Source organism: Gossypium hirsutum, chromosome A09, assembly GCF_007990345.1.
Source record: "Gossypium hirsutum isolate 1008001.06 chromosome A09, Gossypium_hirsutum_v2.1, whole genome shotgun sequence".
Classification (NCBI taxonomy): Eukaryota; Viridiplantae; Streptophyta; class Magnoliopsida; order Malvales; family Malvaceae; genus Gossypium; species Gossypium hirsutum.
Genome location: NC_053432.1, coordinates 65332217 through 65349655, shown reverse-complemented (window position 1 = coordinate 65349655; position 17439 = coordinate 65332217).

Sequence of the window (17439 nt, the reverse complement as noted above, 5' to 3'; positions counted from 1 at the left end):
TAAATTTATTAAGTTAATTTTTATTATTTCCAAAAGCTTATGTGAAAAACATATTATCATATACTTAGAATCATGTTAGTTTGTCTATTTTAGTTTAATACTCACAAAATAAGTCAAGTCATTTTAGTTAATGGTTTAATGATTATCGTTTGAGTTAAAATTAAAATTTTAAAATATTAAATTTTGAATAATTAAAAATAATTAAATTGAAAAACATCGACTAAATCTGTAAGCTACGCATAGTACGAGACTAGTTGTAGAATTCAAATTACTAGATTTTAATGTTATTGTTTGGTTAGGAGTGAAATTTTAAATTTCAAAAGATATTGACTAAAATTAATCAAATTAAAATATGATGATTAAATTTTTAACTTTACGCAAAATGCAGGGGCTAACCGCATATTTTGATCATTTATTAATATAAGTTATTTTTATATATATTAATAATAAGGTTTTTTAATTTCGTAAATAAATTGAAAATTGTTATAAAATAAAGAGAGATGAGGAGAATAAAGAACAAAGAAAATATGAAAGCAATAGAGAATATACTTTATTGATCAATTAGGATTATTACAATGCTTCATCAGAGTTTCTATTTATAGGCATAAGAAGTATAAATGAAATAGATATCTAATTCTAATAACTATTAGAATTTAAAGTACATTAAACTTTATCCTGATCATGATGGACATCCACTTAATAAGATATTCATAACGCTCCCCCTTGGATTTCCATTGGTAGATAATGAGCCTCATTAAAACCTTATTAGAAAAAACCCTGTGGGATAAAAACCTAATGAAGGAAAAAGAGAACACGATCTATAAAATGCATAATATGCTGCCTCATTAAAAACCTTATCAGGAAAACTCAATGGGACAAAACCTCGGTTAAGGGAAAAAGAGTACAACACATATTTACTCTCCCTCATGAAAACATAGCATACTTTCTCATATTCTATGTATTCAATCTTGAATACTAGTTTTTCAAATGACTATTTGAGTGTATTGCTAAGCATTTATACCACAATTCTTTTGAAAATCATGAGTGAGGGAAAATTTTGGTGAAACATATTTTGATCTCTTCAAGATTTTCAACAATAATCATAGCAAACTTTAATCATGATCCTTCTATAAAAATACAAATAGGTATTTTGGATAATTTTATAATCCTCTTTCATCTATTATTGACTAAATCAAATTTACCACATATGCTCAATTATTTCAATTCATATAAATGAAAAATTTTCCGAGAATTTCAATATGCTTCTAGCATTTTAAATCCTTCAAGGATTTTAATATAAACTTTACTATATAGTGATTCATAAAAGGTTGTAACAATATCCATTAGACGCAAGTTAAATCATTTATGAATTGTCAATTTAATAATATATCTAAAGGTTATTGCATCCACCACAAAAGAATATTATATCTTTTCATAATTAATGTTAGGACTTAGCAAAAAATTTCATATTTTTATTCCGCTTTTACAAAACTACTTTAGTTGCACATTGACTGGCATTATACCTTTAGATATTTGGACTACTGGTCCAAAAACTCCACAAATTTAATTGTACTTGAGTTGCGTCTTTCTATTTTGATCAATTTATTCTATATCTGCATTTCTCAATAGATTTATTCAATATCTTCCTTTTATTTCATTATAATAATACTGCATGCAAAATCATTGTGGACCACTTTTATTATTCGGTTCCACATTTTCTCGAGTTAACATAACTTATCGAGATCTCTTATTTTCATTATTTTAAAATTTAGTTTCAGGTACCTAAATCTCTTCTGAAGTTTTACTTATTAGTTATGTCTTGAGTCTCTTCTGGAGCACCCGCCTCCACTATATAACCATCTAAAATAATTTTCATATTTGAAACCGATCAATCTATTATTTATTCCAATTGATTGTCCTACTGGGACTTTGAATCAAATTAAATTATTAGATGGTATATAACACTTGGTTATTCTCATTAAGTTTGTAAATACATCTAACAGTTAACTTGTAATGAGTTATCCTTATTGAACTTCTGGTTCAAATTATTCTCCCCCTAACTCAATACAAGTTATTATTTCTCTCCTCTTAATGTAGGAAAAACTATCGAATCAAAATTGTAATCACAAATAAACTTTTAATTAATATATATTCCCAACTTTCTTTCAGGATTCACTCATCTTTGTGCATTGTGGTGGAGCAATTGGAACATATACGCACATACAAAAATTCAAATATGAGAAATATTTAGGTATTGATTAAAAACCAATTGTAATGGGGAGTATTTATAACTTATTGGCTTGATGCGTACAACACGTAAATCAACATAATCTCATGTTGAAATAGAAAGTTTCTTTCTCATAAGTAATGGTTTAGCTATTAGTTGGAGGCATTTGATAAACAATTTAGCTAAATCATTTTGTTTGTGAACATGAGCTATAGGATGTTCAGCTTTTATCCCAATTGACATACAATAATCATTAAAAACTTGGGATGTAAACTCACCAACAGTAGCAAGATGAATTGTTTTAATTGCATAATCTGAAATTAATCATTTAAATAAGCAATCTCACAAACGACAGGTTGCGAGTTGATAATGGATGTGATTATTTTGTAGATCCATCTACAAAAATCATATAATATAAAAACCATCCACATGGTGGATGAATGGGCCCATATTCATTTTAGAAATGCAAAATATTAAATCTCAACTTTAGCTAGTGAGTTTCTAATAATCAATTTTCATTGAGAACAAACAACAAATGAGAATTATTTAAATTAAAGAATCTTCTGGTTCTTTAATTGAATGTCCATATGAATTCTCAATTAATTTTTGCATCATATTCGATCCAAGATGGTCTAGCTGGTAACGCCAAGTAGTAAACACATTTGTATTAGTAAACTTCTGGCATGTGTTTCAATTGTACTAATTGTAACAAATTGATAATTTTATTATCATTCCTTTTAATTTGTATCCATATATAGTACTATTGTGATTTACTACTAGAAATGTCTAAATCAATGTGAAGTCTATAATGCCACCAAGTCAATAAATATAATTTCTAAATAATTATATGCAGTATTCGCTTCAGGAAATATGCCAAAATCTTCAAATGCCCAAAAATCTATTAATAGCAAATTTTGAGAGTGGATCTTATATTCCTGGTGTACAATAGGTACATAACCAATGACTTTTCATACATAAGTTTTTCTTACAAGTTATCATCAGTAATATTTTTTCACATAATTTTAATTGAGAACTTATTATGAATACTGTAGAGTTATACTCAATTTTTTTAAAAAAAACTTGCAACTTTAGGTGCATCCAACCATAACGAGCTTTAGATAGAATTATCATATTATATTACTCATAAGTAGATCTTTCACAATTAAATATTTTGCTTTCAACCCTTTAATAGAGATGATGACAAAAGAATATCATAAATATTAGAAATTAATAACTCAACCCCCTTTTTTTATTAATATGAAATATAATCTTTTCTTCATTCACAATATCAATATGAGATCCATTACAAATAACTTTTAAAAGTAATGCATTAACCATCACAAATTTTGTGCTTTTTAGATAGTGATATATTAGCTCTTTTGGAGCCTTCAACTAATTTTGTAATATCAAATATTGGAGTAATATTTGTTTGTTTCAATACCAAATAAGGTAAATATTTTCTATCTATAATGATAGAATTTATTCCTACATTTTCACATCCTTCCTCAAAGAATATTAACAGAAACAAAATATTTGGGCATACGCCACATATGTGGCTAATAATATTTCATATCACATATTGATAACATAAGTTATCTTTACCCTTTAAAGAGTTATCTTGAGAACTCTCATTGTTCTTTTATTTATTACTATGTTCCCAATTTTAATGATCCATTAGTATATCTTTTATTTTCTTTATGTTTACATTCACTTCGGGGAATGCAACAAATCTAGTAGGATAGATTTATAAACATATTCCAATAGATTCTTTATTTCATAATTACCATCGCAAACATGTGTGACATTTCAAATTAAAATCTATCTATGCATGTTGTCATGATTAGTCTCAATTATAATAAAAAATAAACAAAACATAGTAAAATATACCTGACGATCTTTAACATCATCTTCATCACTAGAATGTATGAGATAGTTCGAAAATATTCTTGATTTCGTATAGATAACGGTAACAAATCTTTCACCATCCTTAAGAATAAAAAGTAAAATAAGTTAATCAAAAAAATGATAATATATAATGAAAGAAAAATGAAAAATAATAACCAGATATGAAACATTAAATAAAAAAACTTCCTGTAAAAACTTTGCATCTTGCCATCAAAGAAATTGAAAATTATAGAGGATAAATTTGATCGTCGATAAAAGGAACTATTACTTTGAGCAAGATCGTGCTGATAACGTGTTATAAAATAAAGAGAGATGGGAAGAATAAAGAACAAAAAAAATGAAAGCAATAGAGAATGTAAGAAGTAATAGAGAATGTACTTTATTGATCAATTGGAATGATTACAATGCTTCATCAGAGTCTTTATTTATAGGCATGAGTAGTATAAAAGAAGTAGAGATCTAATTCTAATAACTATTAGAATTTAAAGTACATTAAAGCTTTATCTTGATCATGATGGACAACCACTTAATAAGATATTCATAACAAAAATCATATATTTTATTTTAAAATATTTTCTATTTTAAAATATTTTTAAAAATATATTATCATAGTAATATAATTTATAAAAATTGTAAAACATTGTAAATAATTTTCAATATCAAAATTGAATAAATTGGTCCTTCTAAACAAAACGGAGTAATTTAATCTTTATCAATTTTGTAAGTGAGCAATTAAGTATAATTAATCACGAAGTTAATGTCTTCCATCACTTGTACGTAATTTTGATTAGTATAATAACAAAATTAGCCCTCGATGTTTACATATTTTGTAAATTTTATATTGATTCTAAAAAAATTGAACAAATTTAGCCTCAACATTTACAAATTTACACAAATGTTGAGGGCAAAGTTTATTCAATTATAATCAAATTGACAGAAGATGTAAATATTTAAAGTTAAATTTTTTTTATTGTATCAATCAAAATCATGTACAACAGATGAAAAATATTAATAACATTCTTAATTAAAATATTTCTTTAAAAAATCAGTTTAATTAATTTCAAATTTAATATGAAAAAGAAATTTTACCATAAAAGATGAAACCATGGGCGTCCAACTTAGAAAGTAGATAAGAGCGGGAAAGTGAGAATTAGGTAGCCAAATTGACTTTGGTGATGAGGGAGAGAGGTGGGGTTTGGGTTGTTTTGAATCATGCCGACGTGACCTTCGGAAGGACGTTTTATAACTTCTTGTTGGTTTAGCATTAATTATTGAACCCATATGATTTTTGTAATTAATTGTGATACTGATCATAACGTAGGAGTAGGACAAGTTTTTGTAGGCTGAATGATTTTTTCTTTTAATAATTAAAAAGAAACGGTGATGCTGAAAGAGGGATATGTCGGCCATGAATGGGCTTGCACGGCTCTTCATTTGCCGCTGCGCAGAAGGAGACGCAAAACCAACTCTCGCTCCCCGCCCACCGTTTCACCTTTATATTTTACTATTTCTTAAGATCCCATTATTTGTTCAAATTTTGTTGGAAATATTCTAAATAAAATTATTATATAAAGTTTCGATAAAAAGATTAAATTCGTTTATAACACCTCAGCTTGACTCGGTCCAACTTATTTTAATTTTATAATATGCTTTTTTATTTATTTTTTATTTTTTATATGTTATATATTTATTATATTATATAAAAATTTTGAAAATATATCAAATTATTTATGTTTAAAAATATGATAAAAATATAGTTAATACCTACCCTACTTTTGTCAAATATTCCATCCTTTGTGTCTATAATGTAAGAGCACAATAAATCGCCTACAGCGGAACCAATAAAAGAAGAGCTTATCTATTGAAAAACCAGTTGCATAAATCTTCAAGCGCTGTGATGTTAACATAGAGGGTTGTCCCTTAGCGGCCGACTTAAAACAGAAGTCTGTCTCCATACCAAAGCCGGTATTTGTGTTTTATGTTTAAACATGTTATCCACGTTTTTTAAAAAGCAATAATGCTGCATGCATGGCCCTTCTCCAGTCTTCTCCCACGTTCTACCCTCTTATGTGGAACTCTTTACAGCTGGTCTGGTCCACACCTACCCTACCTTCCTATGTTTTAAACTGGGGATCACACATTTTATTGACTATGACGTAGGTAGCTTCTAATACTGTAGTGTTGTCAACCTCAATTTCCCCTTATTTCTACATGTGATTCCAAATCAAACCAATCATACATCATGGATCATGGATCCAACTCTTTCAATTTATCAAGATTTCATTTATTTGTAAATTTATTAACTCACTATTTATTTACATATAAAAAGTTTTACAAAAAAATATTTTTATATATTTTTGTGTTTATTATACAAAAAATAGTTTAGTTAACGAAAAATAATTTATACGTCAACATAAAATAAATTATTCTTCATGTAAAATGATTTATTCTTTTGAAAAGCATAAGTCATTTTTCGGAAAAGAGTTTCTCTATAGATAATTTTATTTTTATATAAAAATTAACTTAAATCAAGCTTAATATTATTAAATTGATAATAAATCTTATTTTTATTTTTAAAATATTTAAAATTATTAAAATATTATATTTTTTTAATATTATTAAACATACATATTTAATTATTTATATTTAGTCATATAATAAATATAATTTATTATTTTAATAAATTACTTAATATTTCAATTTTATTTTAATAAGAATTATTAATAATAATTTTAAATAATATTATTCACATATTATTGAAAATATTCAATATTAATATTTTAATAATAAATATTTAATATAATTATAAATCTATTAATAATAAATGTTTTGTAGTATATAGGTTAAAACTTGTCATAAGTCTATGTACACTTCACAGATTTACAATTTAGTCTTTGTACTTTTATTTTCAAGAATTTAATCCCTTTACTTTTTATATTTGAAAATCAAGTTCAATTGTTAACATTGTTAAATTTTTTTTAATTTTGTTGATGTCACATTTTCAAATAAAAAATACTTATTTAGTAGTCATGTAATTAGAAAATAACGTTGTAATGAACCTGAATTTAACATAATATTTTTAAAATATGCAAAAACAATGCAAAATATAAAATTATAGATAAAAATAAATTCAATTAAACAATGAACAAGAAAATCTCAAATGTATGTTTGTTTCATTGAAAATAAATTTTATGAAATATTTTTAAGAAATCTACCAAAAAAATATTTTACACAAATTCATCCAGACACCAGAAAATATTAACTTTTTTAGAAAAATAAATTATTTTCCATAAATCATTTTCCGAAAGTCATTTTCAGCCTAAATTCAACAAACAATACAAAACTCAACTTATTAAAAGTCTGACCCTTGGAATTGAGATCCTTATCTTCACAAAGTCCTTTTCAATCTTCAATTCTTCTTTTCATATTCTTTTTACGGTAATTTTCTGATAAAAATATTGTACATGATATAAATTATAAGCATATAATTAGATTATTTGATAAAATAATTAATAGGAAAAGAAGCTATAATTATAATTAAATATTTCATTTATAAAAAAAAATCAAATTAAGTGACCAACAAATCAATCACTCAACTGATAATTTTTACATGAGATTAAATTAGATACATAAAATTTAAGATGTATATAATAAATAATATATTTATTTATACATACATTTCAAACGCTGAAGTAAGAAAATTTGGTAACTATTTTTTTAAGTATCTTGAAAAAGAAAAAAGTGACATAGAAGACTAGGTCAAATAATAATAGGTTATCAATAATGTATTGAGTTTGAATGGAAAAGTCGAGTAATTCTGCCACCCACTTTCAAAGTGGATAAATTTTAAAATTTCACATGCTTTTCATGTTAATTATGGAGTAGAGTTTCACCTTTTTAGAGACTTCCCATTTCTGCTATGTAGAAAAAAAATCAATATTTTGAAAATCAAGAGGTCAAAGGTGGTGCATGCAATTGCTTTTATTTTAGTATTTTCTAGATAACATTTAATGGTGGATATGAATAATTCATGCATCTGTGTGAGACTGTAAGTTTGTATACAATTTTGTGAGTCTAATGTTAGAGATTGGGGAGAAAGTTTGCATACAATTTTGTGAGTCAAATGTTAGAGATTGGGAAGAATCAAATAAATAAGGAATCCAAATTGGATAGTTCTTCCTTTACATATTCGTTTAATGCTGTAAATGTATGCAGCCAAATCTAATAGTTCTTCCTAAATATAAATTCTAATTACTTCCATTCCTTCATTTAAGTTTAAGTTTTTACCTTAGGTTAATTTTTCCATGGATCTTGTTGAAGGCTTACAAGCATTATTTGACAAGAAAATTCTTATATGATTATCAGGAGTAAAGTTAGAAAATTTTTTAAAGGGTCAAAATAAAATTTTATATTTTTATTATAATAAAAGTGAAATTTTACCATTTTAATAGTCTATATCTTTATAATTTTTAAAAAATTAAATTATTTTTTTCTTATTCTTTAGGGACTAAAGTGTAATTTTATTATATACTAATTTAAATTTTTTAAAATTATAAAAAAAGACTAAAGGTGAAAATTTCTATTTTAAGAAGTGAGGTCACTGTCAGCACCCATTAACTCTACGTTTACAATAATATACAAATAATGTAAGGTTTGTTTCATTGCCAATATTTCCATGTTTTTAAAGTTCTATACTCAATCACTTGCTTCTTAGTTATAATATCTCTTAATTAATCTATAGTTCATCTAACTTAAATTATTTCGTTGAATATATGGTTAATTTATACATATGACTCATATCAACTAAATACAAATAATTATATTAAAAAAATCATAGAGTTACACACCTTAAATTTAAGTGTCCAGACTCCAATTTCTCAACCACATTGACTTCGGCTTTATACTAGGCTTTTCACCACTTTCTCTCGCTTCGAAATCACACCATTAACAAAACCCAAGCTAATAGTTACTATAAAATCTACATAACCCAACTAAAATCTAACTTTAATTTAAGCCCACGTCTCCTTCTTCCTTGAATCACCTAGATATGGGTGAACAACCTATCACTTAACTTGACATTGAAAATTCAATTCTAGAACTTAGAATACTAACGATTTGGGAGAGCTCTTCTCGTTCCTTCTTTCACCGAACAATAAGAGAGAATGGAGAAGAAATTCATTCGTTCTCTCTCTTCCACTATGCTTAATATTAAAATAAATCCTATACTTTATGTTTTAATCCAATGGTGAGGGGATGTAATGGCAAAATAAATGGCCAAGGACGATCATGACTCTTAACTTTTGCTTTGGTATAACTACACTCATAAGCCCTTGATTAATCATATTTTTAATCCCTTCCATTTCTCTTTCGTCTTTCCACTTTAATGCTAAATCATTCTCCTGGCAAGCAATTGATTAAGCAAAATTAAATGGTTATGGATGGTGATGAGACTTGTTCACCACTTTCCCAAATCATGGTTTAATTACTTTAAATAGGCCTCAACTAACCTCTCCTTTGGTCCTTTATGATTTCCATTTAATTCAATTCCTCCACACATCTGTCATTTCAATTTGCTTCCCTTTACAATTTAATCTACATCTCATCATTTTTCTTTACCAATTCACATTTCGATTAGATTTTGTGTGTTCACAATATCCTATTTAATAAATCAATAAAATAAAATACAATTATTGCAATGCCTTATCTCGGGAATTGAACTAACTTTATTCCTAATATAGCACATTCTATGATACTAGAAATTACTATAAATCTCATTCAGGTTGCTACATAGGATTTGGTGTTTTCTACATTGACTGCTACACCCACCAAAATTAATTTACATGGAATTCAGGGCCCAAATCATTTCTTCTTGCTTTAGAATTTCCGTTGTGAGGACTTTATGAAGGAAATGAGGCCATGGCACCGTAAATGGGGTACTCCTTTCCCACCATATGTGATTAGGAGGGGACAATGGATGAACCTGTCCTTCTAGGAATCAAAGTCACCAATTTGGATTTGCAATGTCATAATCCATTCAAATTACATTTTAAGATTTACTTTGAAAAGACTTTTGAAATTTTATTTTGTAAGCCCTTTAGATTTTTTTATAATTTATATGTTAAATTAAATTTACCCCTCAAAATAATTTTTATCTTTTTTATTTATAACTTAATTTTATGTGTTATGAATTTTAAAAAAATTCCTTTTGTTATTTATCTTTTTCATTTACTAATTGATTGTTTTAACAATTTTTTATAGGTTTTGATCATATATGCTTCTTTCTTTTTTACAAATATTTAAAACTACCTATAGCCCCTTCCCAACCCATAAAAATGGAGGATAATGGGTTTCAGTATGCTCAAGCCTATATCCTCATATATTAGTAACAATACCCATATTAATTAAATTAAGACTCAACCAGTAATTAATTATTATTTTTAAAATTTAGATATTATATCAAATTATAATCAAACTTTTTATAAATTTAATTCACATGCAAGACTTCAACCAAAATCGTTTGTTTTTTATTAACTTTTCCAAATTTATACTTGATGTCGTTTGGTTTGAATATGTAGTAATTTATTTTTCTTAAAAAATTTCATGAAATTTTAAAAATTTTTAGGGTTAATTATATTGTTAGTCATTTAATTATTGGTGAGTTTCTTTTTTGACCACTTAACTATCCGATTTTTTACTTTTTTTGTCACGAAAAGATGATACGACAACTTTCAAAGTTGACATAATAACAACTTTAACTCTCAACATTTATACATTATGTCAATTCCATTTTGATTCTAAAAAATTAAGCCCTTAACATTTGCACATTATGTATTTTGAATTTTTTTTACAATTTTATTTTTCTTTGTGACCCTTTCACCTAAAAAGCTAAAAAATTAAATTATTAGCTAAATTTGATAAAAATATACAAAAAATGAAAACACCCAAAAATACTATATAATAATTTTTATCTCTTCTCATTATTTTAAAATTAATCCTTAATGTCACAAATATAAAAGGCCCAAATCCGTTCGGCCCTAATAACAACAAAGTCCAGACCATCATACAAGCCCAACCAAGGCCCAAATACATTACCCAGTCTAACAAAACCCTAAAAGCCCAATCAACCTAGGCCCAAAAACTTAAAAAAACTAATAGGAACCCTAGCAGCCTCGGCGCCGCTCTCTTGCCATGTCAACCAATGTGCCGCCCGAGGCCTTTCCCCCTCCTTTCACTAAAATGGCAAGGCGCGGCTCCCCAATGCTGTTGACCTTGCCACAAATGCCTGCAAAGAAGAAAACAGAGAGCAGAAAACAGAGAAAGCAGAGAAAAAAAGAGAAAAGCAAAAAGAAAAAATATTTTGTAATATGTGGCTACAAAAGCCATAACAATATCATTTATCTTTTAGATAGAGAAGATTGAAATAGAAATCGGATACAAACATTAAGCGAAAAAAAGAGGTGATTTACTGTAACGTCTCCTAACCCTATACCGTCGCCGAAACAGGGTCACGAGACATTACCAGTCAGTACAGTCCAATTCCAGTCATTAATTAAAATAAATATTCACACTCATCCTAGTTTTAAGATGTCGCCCCTTTAATGGGCCCTCGCGGTCCAATATGAATAGTAAATTCAATTCGGAACTAATTTAGGATCACTACGAATTTTTAATAAATTTCAAAATTCATACTATATACTGTTGCCAACCATAATTTACTTATTTCATCAAACAATAATTTACTTATTTCATCAATACTTTTACAACCTAAATGACTCTCATTAAACATCCTAGGTACATGCCATTATCAATACTCAACATACTTTACCTCATTGAATTCGGGATTGGCTTGGGATGCTGATTCAACAGTCTAGCCTTAACTTAACCTGCGCACGGAAACAAACCTTACGCTGAGTATACACTCAGTGGTATTTCTATAATCTGAACACTTAAGCAATTATAAAACTTATTAATTTATATATATCGAACTATTCAAACTCAATTAGTATTCAAACATTCACTTTCTAACCAATGTTTTGGTCTACTTTAAATTTCAATCATTTATTAATTTCAATAGCAATTAATCAATCAGTAATGTTCATTAACAATCAGAACAATTGTTTATTCAGTAACAGTCAGTTATTCGGTAACAATCAATTATTCAATAATAACCAGTTATTCAGTATCAATCAATTGATCGGTTATCCAGTAACAGTCAATTATTTAGTAAAATCAGATATTCAATAACAATTAAGTTATTCAGTAACAGTCATTTATTCAGTGACAATCAGTTATTCAGTAATAATCATTTATTCAGTAATATTCAGTTATTTAGTAACAGTCTATTATCCAGTAATAGTCAATTATTTAGAAATAATCAGTTATTTTATACCTTTATTTACCCCTATTAACATGACTCGGACTCAGACAGATACACGGATCCAACCAACACATCAGTACGGCACATAGTGCCTCATCGACCGAAGTTGAAATAGTAACAGTAACAGTAGCAATACGGTACACAGAGTACCTCATCGGAACAAATCCGGAACAGTAACAGTAACAGTATTCAACACACAAAGTGCTGAATCGATAACGGTAACAGTAACAGTATTCGACACACAAAGTGCCGAATCGGTAACAGTAACAGTAACAGTAACAGTAGTCGGCACATAAGTGCCTGATCAGTAAGCCGGCAAAACCCATACTCTTCCATATCCTATGGCATGCCAACTATATCTGACTAGCCCAACTAGTTAATAGGGTATTTAATTCACTTTTCAGTATAATTTCTATCTTAGTTCAGTATCAATTAGAATTCACTTTCTCAATTCAATAATTCTTTCCTTAATATACCATTCCAATAATTACATATATTCACACATTTTCACAATCTCATACATTTTCATTCAATTCAATATATATATATCTCTCAATTATTCACATTAATTCATAATTTAATACAATTCAATTCACTTTTCATTTTCATTTTCATTTTCATATAATTAAATTCCACAATAAACACATGTTCATAATTATTTCACCACATTTTCAAATCAAATCATTTCAATAAAAACATAATACCAATAATTCATACTTTAATTATTTACCATAACATTCAATTAAAATACAACAATTATTAATTAAATTCACCCTTCAATTTCAATCAATATTCATTTTATTTCAAATAATTTAATCAATGCACCTAGCATACATAATAAATAATAAATTCAATAATTAAATATTAAGTTCGGGTTATAGAAATATAAACTGTAATTTTCGAGCTAACTCCCGTTGACTTTGTCTTGTCCTTTCTTAGCCGAAATTTCTGGTACCACATTGACTACGAAATTAATATAATTCATAATCATTAATACATTACTAATTTATATCTTAAGTTACAGAATTCTAAATTAAGATCCGCTAATTTTTCCTGAAACTAGACTCACAAATCTTCTTACCATAAAATTTTCAGAATTTTTGGTTTAGCCATTAAGTACAGTTTATTCTTTAAATTCACCCCTATTCTGCTGTCTGACAGTTCCGACCCTTCTTCACTAAAAATTAATTATCTCACAGTACAGAACTCGGATAATATTACCATTGATTTCTCCAGAAAATAGACTCATTAGGGATTCTAAAAATATAAATTTAAGCCTCTAATTATTTTTATCCAATTTTTGGTGATTTTCTAAAGTCAGAATAGGGGAATCCGTATTCATTCTGACCTTGTCTCAAAAAATTCATTATATCTCATAATTTACAATTCCATTGCTTATACTGTTTCTTCTATAAGAAACTAACTCAATAAAATTTATTTCTATATTTTATTCATCCTCTAATTCAATTTTTACAATTTTTGGTGATTTTTCAAACTTAAACTACTGCTGCTGTCCAAGATAGTCTTAGCGCAAAATGTTGATTTTCTACTTTTAATTTCAATTTAATCCTAACTAAATTCACTTACTTTTCTATCTTAATTCATACTTTATTTCTAATAAATTTTTAACCAAACTTAGACATAATTATCTATTTTTCATCATAAAACCATAATTTTAAAATTCTTTCAATTTAGTCCTTAAAGCATAAAACTTATGAATCACTTTACAATTCAATCCTTATTTCATTTCTAACTTGAATTTCTATCAATTTAGCCCTTAATTCATCTTTTATTCAAAAAGAATAATATCTAGAAATCTAACAACTTTCAAAATTTTCACTTAAATCAAGTAGTATTCATCTCTAGGATTCCATAAACTCAAAATTTACAAGAAAAGGGATTAAATTGACTTACCAAATTAACTTTGAACCTTGAAACCCTAAATTTTCATTTTCCTTTTTCTTTTTCTTTCTTTCTTTCTTTCTCCCTGTTTCTTCTCTGTTTTGTTTCAATTTCATTCTGTTTCTTATGTTTCTTTACTTATTTATATAATATATAATATAATATAATATAATATAATATAATAATATAATAACAATTTCTTATATTTTAAGTAATTGTTTAGTTGTATTACAAGTGTATGTATTTAATTTATTACACATGTATTTATAATTACCATACAATTGTTAAAATAACATTATAATATCATTAATATAAATTACAATATAATAAAATAATAATATAGTCTTATTAAATAATACATTCATGAAAAAAAATCTAAGATTTTTATTCACATTTGCCGCCTCATTTATGGGACTTGGTATATTTCCCTATTTGGTCCCTTTAACTTTTCTTTAATTTATAATTAAACTTTCACACTTAATTCAATTTAATCCTTTCCACTAATTATTCTTAATTAAGCTAAATTTACTTAATTAAAGTCTAATTAACCACTCAATTGACTTCGTAAATATTTTTAATAAATATTTACGAATCTATTTTTTAAAAACGGAAACCCAGAAATTCACTTTCCCTATAACCGTAAAATTTGGGTCATTACATTTACTCTATTTTATTTTTTAGATTCAAAGTAATAAATAAAAATAAAATCTTTACTTGTTGCTTTGTTTCGCGCCACCGTCGAGGGTCTTTTTTTATCGCGAAGCCACTGAACCCATTAGGGTTTCGTCTGGGCTTTATAAAGGGTATACGAATGGTGCGTGACAGAAAAGGGGAAAGTCGAGCTTTTTTTCATTCTTACTTACTTTTTTAAGGCTTTTGACTTTAGATCTGGGTTTTAAGGTTGAAAAAGGCTAAAAAAAAAAGAGAGGGTGTTTTTGGACTCCGGCCACTGGAGGCAACAGTCGCCGTCACCGATGACCAGTGGCCACCACAACGAAGCACTGCTAGCTCGATGGCCGGACATAGGGCACTTGAAAGAAAAAAATGGGAGGAACTAAGTTTTTTTTTTTTTTAAAAAGGTTTGAAATGAAAATTTTTTTAAATAAGTTTTGCCTTATATAGGCCCCAAAATGATGCTGTTTTGGACTTGGCTTCAAAAGTCCCAAAATGACTACGTTTTAAGTTTGACCCGATAATCCGACCCAACAGCTCATAGGATCTGCTTGTTTTTGAAGGGAGGGGCTAGTTGCTATTTTGGTTCTTCCGCTTGTTAGTATGTTTTTAAATTAGTCCTGCATATTTTTTTATATTTCATTTTTACCCCGTTATTTTTATTTCCTTGTGATTCGGTCCTTTGACCCACTGTTAAACTTAAAGGAATGACACGGATGGAAAAATAACCTTATGAGTCATCGTATATTTCTACGTTGTTTCAATTTGATCCTTTATTTTTTTTATTTTATTTGTTTTTTTATGACTTATGTTTTTTATATATTCAATCATGTCCTTATACTACCGACCCTTTGGGAGTGACGTGTGCTAGGTCTAGGATTATTTGCCTTTTGAGTCCCTATATTTTTTGTTTTATTTTACTTTAATCTTTATTTTCAATTTTTTTTATTTTCATAATTCATCCTTTAAATTTTACCACAAACTTGATTGGCCTCTATTTTAATTTAAAGCATTTATTTTTATTGTATTATTGTATTCTTTATTTTATTTTTATTTTTTTTGTGTTAATTTTTGTTACTTGTATTTTTATCCTCTAAATTAAACAATTTTTACTTTATACTTGATTTATTCTTACTATCATTTTTTTTATTTATTAAACATGATGTCAAAACCAATCTTTTGATAAAACGGCTTTTATTTTGAGAAAATGAAAATGGGAGTTGCCACCAATCTTTTTTATTTAGGTGTGATCAGATCACCTCGTAATTTGATTGTTTTAATAAAATATTTTGTTTTACTAAAATAACGATTTTGGCCTACGAAATTCGAGAAAACGGGTTTGGGAGTCGATTACGTACGAGAAAGGATTAGCACTCTCGTAACGCCCAAAATTGGTACCTAATTGATTAATTAATGTCTTAATGTCGAAATTTAAAAATCCGTAAAGAATTTAAAAATATGATCCTCCTTTTTTATTAATGTTAATTTTACAAAAATGTTTGGATAAATCAAAGCGGATGTTAAAGACCTTCTTGTCCCGAAGTAATAAGATGTCTCATCCAGTACTTTAGGACACGACATTTTAAACCCTCGAGAATAAACTTGTCTTTTGATTTTCAAAACTCATGCATTTTAATTTTAAAAGGATATTCGGTCATTTGGGTCAAACGAGAAAAATCGAAACCCAGTACTTTAGGGCACAATCTCTCAAATTTCCAAACACAGAATATTGCCTTTATTAAGGAATCCGTTTTTATGAATTTAGGGTGAAAATTGATATAATATTTAAAAGAGGTATGCGAATAAAATATTATGCTAATGAATGACAACTATATGAGTGTACTAATAAACAATTCATGATGGCAATAATCGTGTATTATACATCAATTTAACACCAAGATTAACAATTAAAGAAAAATAAATGCATAATAAATAATAACGATAGCAATAAAATGGGCCTCAATCGAGAAGAAACCAATTCTTAAACAAAATAGGACGAGTGAATAAATGAATAAATGCATAAAAAGATATTGAAGAATGTAAAATAATGAAAATAAATGGGCAAATTTAAAGAAAAATAAAATAGTTTTAAAATTATATCAAAGGATATACATATATAAATGATAAAATAAGATATATATATATTAGGTAAATAGGTACATATGAAAAACATAATGGCAATAATATTGCAAAAAACAATTAATTTAGTAACACGATAATAAAACAAATAATCAAATGCGAAAAAGAAAGTATAATAATAATATTAAGTAAATTAATTTAATAATAAAATAACAAAAATAACAAAGAAAGGATTAAATCAAAATTAAAATGAAGTTGTAGGGATAAATAATAAATA